The following is an 18578-nucleotide window of genomic DNA, read 5'->3' on the forward strand; positions in this document are numbered from 1 at the left end:
TTCGCAATAAACAGCATAAAAGATGTGAAGAATTCAAAGACTGCAGGGCAGAATAGGTGCTTCTAATGGTATTGGAGAGCTTAAAGAAAGAAAATGGATTTTATCAAGGACTCCAACTAGGGACTTTCTATGATTTTTCTTAAAGAATCTCTTATCTCTTGTGCAGCAGGGCTGACAGACCTCAAAACAAATGCTGAGACTACTGAAAATCGAACATCCACTTAGATCTTGTGAGTTGTCTAATTTCAGTACCAGGTGAAGTACCAGCCTCACCAGATCCCTCATGTTCAAGTTAAGGTGCTGAGTAAGAAACTGTAGGACTTGAGAACTGAAGTATGAATACATGGGAGGATTAGAAAAACTCAGAATAAACTGAAACTCCAACCCCACGGAGCTTCCCTTGCCGACCGAAGCGGATGACTCTTCTTGCCTTGCTTGAAGACTCTGAAAAGACCTGACTTGAGAAATATTTTCTTCATACCTTACCTCCTCCACCCATCATTGTGTCTGTCTCTATGTCTATCTAGCTATATGGTTACATATATATGTATGTGTGCTTAAGTGTGTGTATATATAACTATATATAGTTACACATACATATATAACTACACACATATATATGTAAATATATGTAGTTATGTAAACATATATAATTATATACACATATATACATAAGTAACTATATATGTCATATATGAAATACATATATTAGTATATAGAATATATATAGTATGTAATAACATGTATTGTATACATCCTATCATGCCTTGGAGGAGATAGGCTATAATAACAAAATCCAATAAAAGAAATACCAACTGTACATCAAAAGAATTGTAGGATTATGCTAATTTATATTGGTAAACTTTGGAAATGGATTCTGAGGGTGTTAGGCTAAGACTAAGGGACAGAATTTTAGGTCAGACTGAATTTATTGGGTGTATTGACACCAGCAGCTGGGAATGGGTCTAATGGTTTGCCCAGTTGGTTGACTGAAACCTGGCTAAGTAAAGTTGAGATACCAGAAATTCCTTGATATAATGTCAAGGAAAAATATGAATAGCAAAAAAAAAAAAAAAAAAGAATAGCAGAGAGATAAAAATGTTGGAGTGGATTAATCATGCAGAGGCTGCTCTCCTAACACCTAACTGTGTCCCCTTAGAGGGTCCAGAGATACACCTTGGTGAGGGGGGTACCAACATCGAAGAACAGGTGAATGAACATTGTACTGGCTGTTTGATGTATCCTGGGCATGTGTTGGTTGAAATGGGCTCCTGATTTCATTCCCCGATGAACTCACAATGGGAGTCCCAAGGTCCCAGTGTAGTATCACCAGGGTAAGGTGTGTGTAGCAGCAGAATGGGAGTGGTAAATAGAGTGAACCCTACAAGGATTTTTGTTAGTACCTATTTCAGTATCTAGTCCCTAGAACCAAAATAGGTAGTCAGCCCATGAAGGGCCTATTTGATCTAAGTAACAAACATCTTCCGAGTCTGGTGTAAGAGACATGCTCTGAGCCTTGGTGGTGGGGTCTCAGAGCCACTCACCTGATTCCTGAACCTGAGTTGGTTCAGTGACCCAGAGTGTCTGCACTGAAAGGGAAGTGAGGACCCACGGGGGAAAAACGTGCCACAACGACACACATATGTACTGTGAACCTTCCTCCCGGACTTTCCCAAAAGTACCTGCGGGTCATTGATCAGGGGAAGAGTACACTGTAAAGGCAAATACCTAGATGTTTGGGGGATTATTGGAAACTGGCTCAGAACTAACTCTAATTCCTGAATGAAACTGTGGTTTACAGGATAGAAAGAGATTGTTCCCTTACTTCCTTTAACCTTAGCTGGAATACAGCCTTCCCTGACCACCCTACTTAAGAGTGCAAACACCTCCCCATCTAGAACTCCCTATCCCCCTTCCTTGACTTATATTTTGCTCCACAGAATTTGTTGCCTTCTAAGGTACTATATTATTTAGTTAGTTTATTGTCTGTTACTTCCTTTCAGAACATAAGCTCTATGAAGGCAAGGATTTTTGTCTGTTTTGTTCCTTACTGTGTCCCATGCAGCTAGAACAATGCCTTGCATAGAATCGACACCTACAATGCAGTTACTGAATAAATTAAAATGAGAAAGTTTTGATCTGTGTTTGTCTCACATAAGCCCAGTAGGACCCTGATTTCATTCATCTGTTGCTAAGTGCATAAAGGAATAGATGAACTGAAAGACTGAAAGAGTGACTCCTTTTCATAGCAAGCAGGAAGGGCCACATTCAGATCCCTTGGAGCATTCCCTGTTTGTCCCTCTAAACCAACAAGTCACCAAAGAGCAATTCCCCATACCTGAGGGGTCACGGTGATAAAGGTCGTCATAACAAACCTAACAGATGCAGGGATATGATTCTTTTCACATCACCATTTAAGTCACCTGTACAGTCAGTGAAGCTGATAGATGTTTGAAAAACACAGCATATTATCAAAAATTTAATTCAATCAAAAATTTGGAGAAGTAGACAGTGAACTGATATCCATGGGATTCACTTATGCATCACTCAGAAGTAGCTGGCCTTATGGAATGGTGGAATAATGATATGTGTTCTTGATAGATTGGTGTGCTCTCTTATGGGATGCAGCAAATGTTCTTAACCAGCAACCAATTCTCCCACAACCAAAGGGGTGAAATACACAACTGGGCAGACGCTTGTTACTCCTTTTTGCTACTCAATATCTGAACTCTGTATTTGTAGAACCTTTCACTTTATGACCACCTTTTAAGCTGAAAATGTGAAACACTTCTTTTTTTCAGATTCTGTGCACCTAAGTGAGAGCTATCAGTCAGATGCATCTACCAGTTCAAAGTCTTGGGAAACAGCAACACAAAAGACACAAGGGTCGTGGTGCTCTGGTGACAGATGCCAACTGTGGCTGTTTCCTGAACCAACAAAGGGCACTAGTTCCAGCAGGACCCTCCTGTGCCCAGTCAGTGACAGGATCTGCACCCAGCTATTCTGTGTGCCATCAGCTATCCTGTGTGCCATCAGCTATTCTGTGTGCCATCAGCTATCCTGTGTGCCATCAGCTATCCTGTGTGCAGTGCTATCTTCCATGGAGCAGTGCTGTGGGTGATTTGGAGTGCTGTTTCCTGGCTGGGTGGCCACCAAGCAGTGGTGTGCTGGAGCCAGCTTTTCCCACTTGTAAAAGGTGATTGCTAAATTTTCAGGAATTTTGTGAGCCAGTCATTAAATGTAATATTAAATATTAAATTATATAAACTTACAATTAAATAAATTATATATAAAAAAGATAATAAACTCAAAACTCATCCTTTTCTAATTATTTTACTATATTTTACTGTTATCTATGGACTTTAAGCTTATTTACATCTATTGCATCTGTATCATACATTTCTTCCCGATTCCATGTTCACTGACATCACACTGGGAGCTTGGACATCAGCCATCTTGGGAGTATTTACACTATGGAAACTGGCAAACACCAGAAATCAAGGCCTGATTTGTTATTTTGTTGTCTAGAATTTAAGTGATGGAAAAATGTTAATACAAATCAAAAGTGTGTCATGTTTATAACCATTACTTGTAAATAACAGAGAAATTAAGAAAACATGTTTTTTCCCAGAGAGCTGGTTTCACTCCCCAAAAGCCTCATTCTCTGATCTTCCCAGAGATTCTGAGAGCAATCTACTATCCTTTAAAAAAAATCTTTTTCTGAAGAAATCAGAGTATGTTTCTAGAGACTAAGAAAACTGATGAATACACTATCTGTAACAGGATAGTATCTTTTCAGTAGCATGTAACAAAAATCTCTACCATGAGCCTACAGTGTTCAAGGGAAGGCAGGACTCTGCCTTTCATTCTGAAGCTAAGCCTTAGCTTGTAACAAGAACATTCCAATCCTTTGAACAGTAGTTCAATTCCTATTTAAAACTGTTCATCTTTCTATACATCCCAATTTAGTGGTAACATCTCTTCCACATCTTATAACATACACCTAGTGTCCCCAAACGCAAGTTTATATTTTGATGTAGGAATATTTCACATATTTTTGAGGAATTTAGCTACTCTATTAAAAGTCACAAACATTTATTGAGTACCTACTACTTACAAAATACTGTGGCAGCAGCTGTTGAAGAATAAAGAGAAGTTTCGTGTGGTCCTTGAAGAACTTTATCATTCAGTACTAGAGGTGACACATACACAACGGCTGTAATTCAAAATGAAATGTTAGGAAACATAAAAGGGGTTCAAATTTCTGTGAAACCTAATTTCAGCAAGATAACAACTAAGCAATCGTACCATCTATAACAATAAGCCAAGCTTGATAATGTGTCATCCGAATAAAAGTCTTAATTGTTTTTTTCAATGTGAGAGGAAAGAGCCGGACAGACCTGGGCTTGAGAAGCTCCTCGGCAATTTGCTTGCTCTATGTACCAGTTAATAGTTCAATCAGGGAAGCAGAACCACTAGGAGTGATATGGACTAAGGGGTTCGTTACAGGGATTAGACGTTATACAACTGTGGGAGAAGGTGTGATAGCAGAGGTCTGTGAAGGACGGGGTAGGCGGAGGATAGATAAAGTCACTAACCTGTGAACATGAACGGGGGCCTATCAAGGGCTCTCCAGAAGGCTAACTCCTCTGCTGCTGGCCCCGAAGTCACCTGCCTGCAGAGTGGCAAGGCAGGCTGCGGGGAAGGAAAGCTGGATGCAAAGCGGTGGGAGACAAGCACACCTGCTTGTAGTAACACAGCGTGTTGGCTTTATACGCGTCTCTCGCTGCCTCTAACCTGGCCCAAGATCGAGAGCACCTGAAGGAGGAGATGGGCCAGTGCTGAGGGAGCTGCTGCCTCAAGCCAACAAGGTGAGCCAACAAGGACATCAGCAACAGCCTGCTTTGAGGGTAATGCTGCCGCTTCATCCTACATTTCAAATGTTGCACAGATTTCTCCTGGGGCCAACTTTAGACAGGAACCATACAAGTCAAGGAATTTGGAGAAACCTAATTCCAGTTTAGCTAAACTGACACAGTATCAAGCCACCATTTTATGTTACCTCAAGTAAAACCACCTTAGCCTCGGTTTCCTCATTTGGGAAAAGGAAATAATTCGGGATAGTGTAACAACTTACCTGGGAGAGTTGTTGTGAGGCTGCCTATCTCAAGGCATAGTTCATAGTATCTAGTATGTAGTCGATGATTTATATATGAAACAGATTATTTTAAGGCCCTTAATGCCAGTTTTATAATATTTCCCTCTATATTTCAAATTACCCTCTTTTGATGAAATTACCACGATGATTTGTTATTTTTAAAAGAAATTACATTTAATTTTCTTGAAATATATTTCAATATTGTATGTCATTTTCCTTTGGATAGAAATGATTTTTAATTTTATTGAGAGTAAAACTCATATGAAGTTAACATTTATATGTATGGCCCCAAACTTGAAAATAATTATATGATTTAGCCACCAACAGCCTGGTCTTCCACCTATACTGATAAGAATTTTTAGATCCCTCCAAAATAATTGTGATCCTCTCTGATCTATAAATTCCAATTAGTATAGGTTGAAGACCAGGCTGTTGGGACAAACTTATACCAAAAAACAACAACAACAACAACAACAAATTCCTTATTCATCAGAAATTCTCATTTAACTGAGCATTCTATATTTTATATGGCAACCCTCTCTGATTCTCCATTCTTCTAAGGAACCCTGATCTCACTAATCCAAAAATCTCTTCTACTGTCCTACCTTCTCATACTATTTTTGCTGTCAATTCCCATAGCAACTCACTTCACACTCAATATATCCCAAGATGAAGCAAGACCTTAACCTCTAAAAGGGCTGCCTTTTCCATCATATCACGTCTGTCTGCACTCTTGACATTCTTCTCATCTCCAGATAGAATCTTGGGTTCATTTTCGAGTGCCCCTCTTCATCTTTACCTACTTCCAGACACGACTAAGTTCTGTCAATTCCTTCTTTAAAGTGACTTCCAAGTGCTCCTTTCCTCCTCCTTTTTACTGCCACCACCCCTCCCCTGACTGTCATCTGCTAGATAGTCACCTTAAGCCCAGTCTCCTTCTTTGATCCTGTCTGAATCCTACTCATCTTCCTAAAACACTGCTGTCTCACTCTTCTCTGCTGCTCAAGAACTACAGCTGCTTGCTCTTGTCTATGGTATTAAGTACTGTAACTAATGTAAAATCTTTTGCTCTTTGAAGAACAATGTTAAGAAAATACAAAGACAAGTGGCAATTCTCTCAAGAAAAAAATAGGTAAACTAAATAGTATTACATCACCTTAAAAAATAAATGTATAGCTAAAGACCTTAAAACAAAGAAAACTGCAGGCCCAGATGGCTTCCCTGGTGAATTCTACTACATATTTATGGAAAAAATAATACTAATTCTACACAAACTTTTCCAGGAAATAAAAGAGGATGGAAGTCAGTATTACCCTGATACCAAAAGGAGACTAAGATATTAGAAAAAAAGAAAACTAAAGACCAATATGTCTCATGAACATACACACAAAATCCTCAACAAAATATTAGCAAATCATACCCAGCAATATATAAAAGGGATAATACAAAAAGACCAAGTAGGCTTTACCCCACAAATGAAAGTTAGTTTCAAATCTTAAAAATCAATCAATGTAATTTACCATATTAAGACTAGAGAAGAAAGACTGTATGGTTATCTCAACAGATATAGAAAAAGGCTTTGAAAAAATTCAGCATCTATTCATGATTTAAAAAAAAAACTCTCAGCAAACTTGGTTTATAAGGGATTTTCTTATGTTCCTCAACCTAAGAAAATATATCTATAAAAAACTTACAACTAACATCATAGTTAATGATGAAAGACCAAAGGCTTTCCCTAAAGATGAAGAGCAAGGGAAGGATGTCCACTTTCACCACTCCTATTCAACATCATACTGGAGGTCCTAGTCAGTGCATAAGGCATGAAAATAAATTAAAGACATACAGATTGGGAAGGAAGAAATAAAATTATCTCTATTAACAGAAGACAGTCTTGTCTACACAGAAAAAAATCCCAAATGGAATCTATAAAAAGCTACTAGTACTAGTAAGTGAGTTTACCAAGGTCATAGGCTATAAGGTCAATATACAAAACCAATTGTATTTTTATATACTTGCAATGGATACTTAGAAAATGAAATTTTAAAAGGTATCATTTAAAATAGCACCAAAAGCATAAAATATTTAGGTGTTAATCTAACAAAATATGTACAAAATCTGCATGCTCAACTATGAAGCACTGATGAGAGAAATCAAAGAAGACATATATATAAAAGTAGAGACATACCATTATCATGGTTTGGAAAACTCAATATTATCATTTCTTCTCTAAATTGATCTACACGTTTGATGTGATCCCAACCAAAATCCCAGCAGTCCTTTTTGTAGAAGTAAACAAGCAGATTCTAAAATTTATGTGGAGAAAGCAAACAAAATAGAACTGCCAAAACAATTTTGAAAAAAAAAAAAGAAGTTGGAAGACTCACACTACCTGATTTTAAGACTTACATGAAGCTACAGTAATTAAGACTGTGTCAGTACTGGCAAAAGGATAGACATACAGATCAATGTGTCAGAAAATACAGAAATAGACCCACATATATATAGTCAACTGAATTCTGACAAGAGTGGAAAGGCAATTCAATGAAGACCAGATAATTTTTCAACAAATAGGACAAAATAATTGAATATCCACATGCAAGAAAACCCCAACTTAATTCATATATCACACAATATATAAAAATTGACTCAAAATGGATCACAAACTCCTAAATGTGACATCTAAAACTGTAAAACTCCTAGAAGAAAACCTGGGTGAAAAATCTTTGTGACCTTGGTTAAGGAAAGGTTTCTTAGCCACAACACCAAAAGTACAATCCATAAAAGAAAAAAATGGGACTTAATCAAAAATTAAATCTTCTGCTCTTTGAAAGACACTGCTAAGAAAATGAGGGACTTCCCTGGTGGTGCAGTGGTTGAGAATCTGCCTGCCAATGCGGGGGACACGGGTTCGAGACCTGGCCCGGGAAGATCCCACATGCTGCGGAGCAGCTAAGCCCCTGCGCCACAGCTGCTGAGCAACCCCCGCTCGCCACAACTGGAGAAAGCCCGCACACAGCAACAAAGACCCAATGCAGCCAAAAATAAATAAATAAAAATAAATTTAAAAAAAAAAGAAAATGAAAAGACAATACATAAAATATACACAGAAATATTTGCAAAAACATATCTGATCAAGGACATATATACAGAATATATAAAGAACTCTCAAAACTCAGTGAGAAAATAACCCTATAAAAAATGGGCAAAAGATTTGAATTCACACTTCACTAATAAAGATATACAGATGGCAGATAGCACATGATAAGATGCTTAATATCATTAGACATTAGGGAAATGCAAATTAAAACCACAGTGATATACTACTACACACCTGTTAAAATGTCTTTATTCATAATCTCCAAAAACTAGAAACAATCTAAATGTCCACCAACTGGTGAATGAATAAACAAACTCTGGTATATCCGTACAGTGGAATACTATTCGACAATAAGAAGGAATGATCTACTGATACATGCATCAACATAGGTGAATCCAAAAATATTATACTTGGTAAGAGAAGACAGATGCAAAAACTGCAAACTGAATGATTCTATTTGTGAGACATTCCAGAAAAGACAAAACTATAGTGAGACAAAGTAAATCAATGGTTGCCTGGGATCAGAGGTGGTGCAAGTATAATGACTGCAAAGGGGAAGACAGAAAACTTGGGATCAAGGCAATGCTCTGCTTCTTCAGTGTGGTGTGGTTACATGACTGCATACATTTGCCAAAACCCATTGAATTGTTCAACACTTCGGAACTGTAGAGTTTAAACCTCCATATTCTAAACCGTGTGTCCTCCATTCCATGGTAGGTAAGGGTTCTTTTTTTCCTTTTTTAATATATTTACTTATTTATTTATGGCTGCATTGGGTCTTCGTTGCTGCTCATGGGCTTTCTCTAGTTGTGGCGAGAGGGGGCTACTCTTCGTTGCGGTGTGCGGGCTTCTCATTGCGGTGCTTTCTCTTGTTGCAGAGCACGGGCTCTAGGTATGCGGGCTTCAATAATTGTGACTCACGGGCTCTAGAGCACAGGCTCAGTCGTTGTGGCTCATGAGCTTAGTTGCTCCGCGGCATGTGGGATCTTCCCGGACCAGGGATAGAACCGGTCCCCTGCATTGGCAGGCAGATTCTTAACCACTGTGCCACCAGGAAGTCCTTCCTTATTGTTTTAAATTTACTTTATCTTCTCAATGCCTTATGAAGCATGTGGCATTGCAAAGATGTTCCAAGCAGAGCCAAAAGGACCACAAGTTATGCATTACTCTAACTAGAGGATGAGACAGCAACTCACTGACAGTTGCTATAACAACCAGAAAGGTTTAGATCCCATGAGCTTTGATATACTTTATGAAGGCATTGTAACTTATATAACTTTATAATGATCCTTACAGTTAAGATAAAAATAAATAAGAGATGTTCCAGAGGAAAACGTGAAGATGTCTTGATTTTGCTCCTGGATACTTTCTAATGAGTTGCTAACCAAAGGAAATGGTTCAAGAAAAACTAGGGTAAGAACCAGTGGGAAGAGAAGGAATGGCCCACTAGGCCTTCGTAAGAGGGAGGTGTTTACAGGATGGCTGACCATAACAGACACTGGCCTGGATTCTGAGATTCCTGGGGGACCAAGAGATGAAGGGTAAAATAATTATTGTCATCAAGGTCTGTGAGGGTATCTTATGACTGTTGCTATTAAAAGAGAGCTCTGTCAGACTCACTGTGAAGAAGTGCTAGGCAGCCCAGAAGGTTTTTATTTAATTTTCTAAGTAGGGGCTTATGTGCTTGGGGTCCTCAGATGGTTGTATCATGTGCACCACAGCTGTAAATCTGAATGGAAAAAATCGATGCCAGTGAAAACAAAATTCAAAATTACATAATCACATTATTTGGTTATAACTGCATGCATGGAGCACATGCTAAGGCTGGGCTCTGAATGCTTTGCACATACTTAGGCTCTGAACGCTTTTCAAGAGCCATATGAAAGAGATGCCATTATTACTTCCATCATACATTTGAGAAAAATGAGCAGAGAAAATAAGGTTAAGAACTAGAAGCAGGTAGGAAAGGGATTTGAACCCGATTTTCTCTGACTCCATGTTCTGTACTGCCTTCATTCATTCAATAAATATTCTTGACTGTCTGTTATATACCCGGTACTCTTTTTAAGGACAGCAAAGTAAAAAAGTAAAGAAGTAACACCATAAAGGTTTAAATTCCATGAGCTTCAGTATACTTTAAGAAGGCATTGTAACTTATTTATATAATTTTATAGTGATCTTTACAATTAAGATAAAAATAAACTTTTAAAGCAGAGTTATGAAAATCTCCCTATTTATCCAGAATATATCTCTGGATAAGTATTCTGCAAAAGATTTTTTCCAATAAATCTTGTTATCCTAATCAAGTATATTATTTGAAAAATTGACATTCCACTTGAAACTGGAGATAAATTTTAATCCTAAATTTGCCATTTAAACTCTTACAGTTCCAAAATATTATTCATATAATTATTCAGATATCCTAAAGGAAAAAAAAGAGTAACAACTATTTTCATTCAAAGAATGGCACAATATTATTCTAATACACAAAGTAGCATTATCTACTCTTCAATTATTGTATTTAGCTGGAATGATCACATGATTATTTAAACTTTTTGCATAATGTAAAACTGTGTCTGAGATTCTGATAACATCTCAGTGAAAGGTTTTTTTTTTTCCTTTATCATCTTAGGAATTATGTCAAGTGTGTTCAAATCTAACCAAGTCTTTCTCGTTACACTGTTTTCTAAAACTTTAATAAAATAAAGGGCAGCTAAGAGAAAAAGCTTAAGACAAACACAATTAGATTGTCTTTATGCCATTTATGTCAATGGACAGATACTTAAGGCATAGCTAAAGGTTTAAGTCTGTTGCTTTATGACATATGCTCCCTGCTACCCTGGCCATTACTTGACAGGATGTTTGCTTGCAAAATGACTATTTTCCTATAGTCACTCTTGATTTTAATATAACAGACTATCATTATGACTCAACTTGAAGATTAGTCATCATGGAATGTCATAGTCTCTACAAACAGACAAATATTGATCATAGCAACTTTTAGAAACAGAATAAAAGCAAAATGAAATTTAAATGAATTAAAAAGTATTAGTTTGAAAATGCTTTTAGGTTTCTAAAAACACATTAATCATTGGTTAAAATATCTCACAAGCCTCTGTACTTTAGATTTTTATTAATGTCCACCTTGTTACAAAATTAATTTAAGGCAACCTTCAAAACCATAACATACATAGTAGAATATTATTTTCCTTCTATTATAATTGGCAAATGTAAAATCAATATTTCCATTTTACACTGTTGAAAGAAAGAGTCCTTTGTAGAGTGAATATTCTCTATAGAAATTTATAAAACAAAATATGTATCTCTTTATTGATACCACTGGTTTTATAAAACAATTCTTCCTTTCAATTCACAAATATTTTAATTCAATTACTATTTTTAACCAAAACAAGTTTTCTTAACTCTCTGTCTACTACTCACCTATATATTGTAGTTGGGCCTCATTAAAAATCTTCTGTCACCTTCAGATTTTAAGAAAAGCATATGAAAATTCAGAGTTTCCTTAGGCCTCATTTGCCCATATATTACCATCTACATTATTATTCTTTACCAAATTTCTCCTCGTTTCTCGGTCTATAATTTATAGAGCACTGCAAGTCAAATAAAAGTTGCCAATTATCTGATTAATTTTGATTTAGAATACTGTTGCTCCAAATGATTCAGGACTATTTACTTTAGCACAAAATAAAAAGTTGAGTAATTACCCAGACACTAGTAACTCAAGTCCAAGTTTCTAATAACATGGACTAAATTGTCCATATTAATACAACTCTCCCTTTCACCCTGTTGCCAGTCATTATTTTCTTGGTATTTTATGACATTAAAATGATTTTATAAATCTTGCTCCCCATTCCTTTCCATAATATACAGATTAGAAATGCTTATAAAAAGGAATGTAATTTTGAAAATTACACTTGAAAGAGTTAGAACAACTGTGGTTATTTATGTTTTAACCTTAATGAAAATAATCAAACACTTAGGGAGAAAAAAATTGAAATTTTCATCTATTTCATAGGCACTTGTTTTCACAACAGTCTATAAAATTACTTTCTGAGCATTTACCATGGTGTAAAACTCAGTTATGTATAAACCATTTATTTTCTTACCAGAGGCGAGGGGGTTGTAGGGGGATGAATGAAATAGGTGAGGGAGATTAAGAGATACAAACTGCCAGTTATAAAATAAACGAATCACCAGGATGTAAGGTATAGCATAGGAAAAACAGTCAATAATATTGTAATAACTTTGTATGGGGACAGATGGTAACAAGAGTTATCATGGTGATCATTTTATAATGTATAAAAATATCGAATCACTATGCTGTACACCTGAAACTAATATAATATTGTAAGTCAATTATACTTTAATTAAAAATAAATTAATAAAGTATTTTCTGAATAGTTCTATATATGCAAAAAATATGTGAGAGAATTGAACACAATTATTCTAAGGATTTTTTAAAAGTATTGTTAGACTGAACTTTGCATAAAATTGTTTCAAGTCTGTTTTATTTTGACAAGGGACATAAAAATATGTATTCTCTTGAAAATACCATTCAAAACAACCATAATTAAAATGTTAAATTCTTAACCAGTATTATTTAAAATATCATGTTTCAAAATATTAAAACTTTCACCCAAGCCTTTCCTTACAAAGTAATCTCTCTTAATATATTAATTTTGGTTTAAATGTTTACTTTAAATGAGTTAAAAGCACATTTTGTATAGTTTCTTTAGTGTTTGCAATGTATTTAATTCAGATCACGCATTCTTATATATATAACTTCTCTTCTGAAATAATTCATTTGATAAATGATGGTCAAATCTTTCATTTTATAAGCAAGTATAGATTATTGTTACCTGAGTTTAGTCTATAAAATACTCCTTTTATTTATTTTGTTTCCTCTTTTTTTAAAATTATACTCCTTTAAACAAAATAAATATGAATACTTATACATTACTTAAATTTCAAATTTTAATATATAAAAAGCATGCTCTCAAAATACAAACTTTTAAAAAATGTTGGCTTTAGACAATAATATTCCATTGACTAGGCCCATTTGTTCCTTTTTGTTGTTGTTGGAATTCATGGATCTGGTCAAAACTTCAGTTTCTAAGGTATGAGAAAATGCAGTGTTAGAGTTTCCAAAACCAGGACCAAAAAGGAAGGGAATCTCTTAGATATTTTCTGTTGTTATAGTCTAAATGTAAGCTATCTTAAAACTGGTTAGGTTCTGGACATGACAGATGATCTCCTAGTCCATTTTGATCATGACTGAAGGCTTAGTTAAATTCAGTGGCGCTAAGAGAATCTTGGTATAATGGACTGTGTCAGAGAAAATAAACAGTAAATAAGTTTTCTGTAACATTTCTTCTCTGGAAGGGAAAAATTTTCCTCCCTCCCTCCCTCCTTTCCTTCCTTCCTTCAAAAAATATTCAATCTCTCTCTCTCCCTCTCTCTCTAAAGATGTAAAATAACAATTTAAAGGACAGTCTGCATGCATATGGAAGAATTAGTCAGATATATTCATCAAAGTAAACTTGTTTCAACATGTCCATGCTTCACTTTCATTCTCTTCTAGCTAACCCATGGGTCATTCTGGCTGATCCCAGATCAATGAAGTGGGAACTCGAAGCGGTGATCTTTATAAGTGAAGTAGAGAATAAAACCAACCTGTTGTTGAGGGGGAAACTGTGTTTATTATCTAAATTATCTATTTGACAGACTTTATTGGATGGTTGGCCAGCTCCTAATTTTCATATCACTTCACTGGTGACTTGAGTAAACTTACTTTTTATAATCCATACAAAAGATAAGTACGTTGTAAGAATTTAAAAGTAAATAAATAGTTTTTATTTGTCTATGTAGAGAAATTCTAAGACACACAATTCAACCTGTTCTTTTCTCATTAAATATACTGTGGAGTATGATTGCCTTCCTTGTTTCTAATTTCTTTACCTTTAAATTAAAATTTGCCTTCATCTCTTCCCAAACTGCATTTTAAAAATTTCATTTCCTTTTAAGAAACCAATTCCTCATTTCTTCCTAGCTGAAGACTTCACAATTTTAGTCTGTACTACTCAGATATTCCCATGTGACATTAGTTGCTTGGCTTCAAAATAAGGAATCAAACTTCCTAAAGACAGCCCTGAAGAGCAGACATGACTTTTCCAATATGCAGAAAATCCTTTCAAACCCATAGACTGGTTAGATACAAAGATTTAATATTAAAAATTATCATTTGATACTTATGTACATTCTTTTAATATTACAGAATTATTTCATTCTGACTCAAGTAGCTAACAAAATCAAGGCAGGACACTCTTGATGATATCTCCCAAATCTCACTTTAGAAATTCAAGGGTATTCTCCTTTTTAAACATCTTGACTATAGAACTTCCTATTTGCAAAGTTTGACAAAATTATAGTTTTTTAATTTCAAAGGAAATGCTTTGATATTTATCTTTTTAAGAAACTCAGTTTCTTAGTAGTGTGATAATTTAACCTGTTACAACTTAGATTTGAAATATTTACCATTATACCACATTTTGAAGTTTTATATTTGATATTTTCCTGACGCAACTATCTGAAAAATAAAATTTAAAAAATAGTACTAAATGATGAAACTATTACTTAAATAGAAGTTGTGCAAATTAGTCTAAATGTTTTGAATAAAAGTTTTGGGGGAAAAATTCAAAATGCTTGTGCACAACCATAAGCATGAATTTTGTAGTATTTTAGAGAACATTGTACCACTGATTTTCATTCCTATGGTTCCAATCTCTTTAATGTGACTAGCATTTCACTTTCTCTCACATATTAAGGCACTAGCTCCATTGAAATAAATTTGAGTTTTATCTAAAAATCCTCATATACAAGATAGGCTATATGAATAAGGGAGGGAAAAGGTTGTATTTGCCTATATTAATTACTATAGCAATGACCATTTATAAATTATTAGAGATTGGACTAAATGCTTAATTTGAAAATTAAACCTTTGTTGTTCCCTCTGAATGCTTGATGTGGTCTTTCTAAAACATGTGACACAAGACTTAATTTGAAACCACTGAACTCTGTAGTCATAAATGTGCAAAAACTTGACCATTCAAATTCCAAGACCCAATCTATGCCTTGCCAAGTTAAGATATTTAATAAAAGAATGTGTATAGATTTTATAAACTTCACTGAAATAGTTTTGACCTGTACTTTCAAATACCGTATGTAACTCATTTAAGCTTTCCCCCCAACTGTCCATTTGTGGTTAAAGTAGCTTTAAAATAATAAATTCTATTTTTATTAATATTTATCTCGAGGGCACTCAGTGGACATGTGTGGATTAATGAAAAAAAAATGAAAAAAAAAATTTATCTCAAGGCTTTAAGATCACTAACCACCAAAGAATCCGTATGAGGGGGCAGAGAGAAGATGTTTCTTGTGTTTAGGTAATATTTAAGCATTTTAAACTTTCTTCTTTATGGAAAATGAGAGGGTATTCCATGTGCAGGGGTAGAATAGAACCCCGCTAGAACATAATATGTATGCCAGTAAAAACTTTTGGATGCATGGGCATTTAAGCATATTGGCTTTTTTTTCCCCTCCCCATGGATATTCAAGGAACTCTTCAATCTAAAGGAATACTTTCCCTCAGCTTCCTCGGCACAAAAGCAAAAGTACTTATACAGTCTAAAAAATAAATACTAGAAATTGTTTTTTGCAACCAACAAATGTACCAATGAGGCCTTTGGGAAAAGCTGACCACATAGATCCTGTAAATGCCCCAGCACATTTAAATTGTACTCATGGTGCAGAGGCCAATATGAAATTGGTTTCTAAAAAAAAAAAATTAACTAACCAGCTCAAAGGATACAATGTATTTTAAAACATTGTAAAAACATTTAAAAATACTTTCTCATTCTTTGAATAATTTGTACATTCTCAAAAAGAAAAACAAATTTAGCAGCATTATCTATCTTAAATTTTCAGTTTAAAAGGAAAAATACATTATTAACACGAAGACCTTTGAACATCTATTTTGCTGTTTTCAGCTGCACATAATTGTTATTTTAAAAGGCTCTTTCAGGGCAAATTTAGTCGATTGGCTTTAAGGCTGCAGAATTGTTTTAAATCTAGTGAAAGTTCCAATGCTGTTTTCAGTGATCAAAGCAAAAATTTTAAATAGTTTTTCCCCCATAGTTTCAGAATGTTTTCATACATAGTTTTTCTAATAATATAGAATATATTGATTTTATTGCTGCAACAAAGAGTCTACATCTGTGTAATGATGCCTTTTAATAATTATACTTCAATGTATTTCAATGGCTTACTTGTCAAAGATACACATGTATTATCTACATCTGAACAAATACTTAATCCTGTGCCTCCTTCAAAGGGAGTTGAAATAAATGTAGCTACAGGAGAAAAATTCAGTTTTTCTAGTATCAGAAAACATTTTGGTGAAAATTTTTGTGTGAGCTGGAAATATACCCATCACTTGGGCCTAACACATAAACACATTTAGGTAGAAGACGGCAAACGCCTTGTAAGAGAAAGGACTTACATACGTACAGGAGAGTAACATGACAGCTATTACAGAAACAATTCTTGTGAATTTCCTAACTTTTATGCCCATGAACTCACATTTAATTGTATTTACTTTCCTCTTTTAAAACAGCATGTAAAAATCTATGCTCAAGCATTATTGCTTTCTTTTTTGACACTAAATTGAGTATGATTACAGTTATCAACTCAAATTCTATTAGAGTATTAACAATCAATGTTATGCAAGGTCATAAAATATGTAACAAATGTAATGAGCTTGGGTGTTGTTAATATTGTTTAACTTTTACACAACTCTGCCCTGTAAAATATCCCTTATGCAAATCAGATATCTGAACATTTTTCAACTGACATTTTACTACTGAGGAGAAACAAGGAGTTTAGAAAGAAAATGAGAGATGGGAAGAAAAGATGAACATGATTAATAGGTGTTTGTTTCATAAAGACTCTAGGGAGACTTTTAAATCCTTCACTGCTCCTATATGCTCACCGAAGTGGAGAGCTAGTTCACATGCCTTTCAAAGCCTTCAAAGGAAAACTGAGTAGTTACTCAATCTTTACTGATGCTAAATTATTCCATTTGCGTCCTGTTGTTGTGAAATCAGGTGCTCTTTATGCATTGGTGTAAGGTTAAATGTTGACTGTATTCATTAGAAACTTTTTTTCAAATAAACACCTAAATTATGCCTCAAAAAGTGTTTCATGGTGAGTCTGTTTCAAATAATGCCTCCTAAGAGGCATTATGTGAAAGACTAAAACATCTTTCTCGTTCTTTATTCCTCCCCTCCACCCGGAAAGAACTTGCACTTTGACTTTCCCTTTTAAATTCTTTTGATCAAAAAATGCATAATCTACTTTGATGCAGTTTTTGTTTTGTTGTTTTAAGAATCACTCTTGTTCTCCAAATTCGTGTAACTATGAAGGGGAAGTTAAACTTTATACAATATTTGAACCTTTAAAATTATGGGTATTCACTTCTGATAAAGATTTTGCCATTCTTAACTATATTTTACTAAGATAACTATTTGATAAAAATATGAGGATAGCTTGACTAATTAAAACAGGACCCATAGATGCTGTGAGCACAGTAGCACAAAATTTGTATCAGTTTGCTTTTGAAAGGTGTTTATTTGCAGCTGCATCTAAAATTTTTAATAATTCTGTCCAATATGTTCATGAATAAGATATTAATCCCTCAATTGTCGAAGTACAGCACCTACACGCGCGCACTATGTGTATACACACACACACACCCCCCACGCAGGAAGGAATCAACTGCCGTATTCCAGAAATGACAATGAAAGAGGAAAAATAAGCAAGAATTATAATTAGACGTCTACAGTCTCATTCACAGAAGGGCAGTGCTTGGGGGTTAAGCTGTTGAATTAAGAAAAAGCCCCCAACCAAAAACCAACCAGTTGCCTCCGATTGGAGCTTCCCGCAGGCTTTCGCGCTGAGCGAGGAGCGGGGAAGGCGTAGTTCTCGGGGCTGGTGGGGGCCGGGATCCCGTCACCGTCACCACCTCCCGAGGGGTCTTTCGGGAGCGCTCCCGCGGGCCCCGCAGGAGCCGGTGACAGTCCTAGGTGAGCGCCGAGAGCAGAGAAAGCGCCGAGCGCGTCCACAAAGCGCCCGGGCCGCCCCTCGCGCTAAGGCACGGCGGCCCTAGCGGCGGGCGCAGAAGGAAGGACTGGACGGAAGCGGCGGCGGCGGCGGCGGCTGGCGGGTGGCCGGGGTCGCGGGCCGGGG

General features: G+C 35.6%; 1 long non-coding RNA gene across 2 annotated transcripts; it reads right to left on the reverse strand.

The window, feature by feature from the left end:
* Window positions 1-3104: 3104 nt before the first annotated feature.
* Window positions 3105-18575, reverse strand: LOC309655027. 2 transcript variants are annotated; one of them, XR_014260551.1, is made up of 6 exons: window positions 18248-18575; window positions 13286-13388; window positions 11697-11737; window positions 4599-9984; window positions 4118-4216; window positions 3105-3524 (listed from the first exon to the last, which is right to left on the reverse strand). It is a non-coding gene; the product is annotated as an uncharacterized lncRNA (long non-coding RNA). The 2 variants fall into 2 exon arrangements; XR_014260552.1 differs by having other exon boundaries at window positions 3105-4216.
* Between the last annotated feature and the right edge of the window lie 3 nt (window positions 18576-18578).

This window comes from Balaenoptera physalus (assembly GCF_965194825.1).
Source record: "Balaenoptera physalus genome assembly, chromosome: 2".
Taxonomy (NCBI): Eukaryota; Metazoa; Chordata; class Mammalia; order Artiodactyla; family Balaenopteridae; genus Balaenoptera; species Balaenoptera physalus.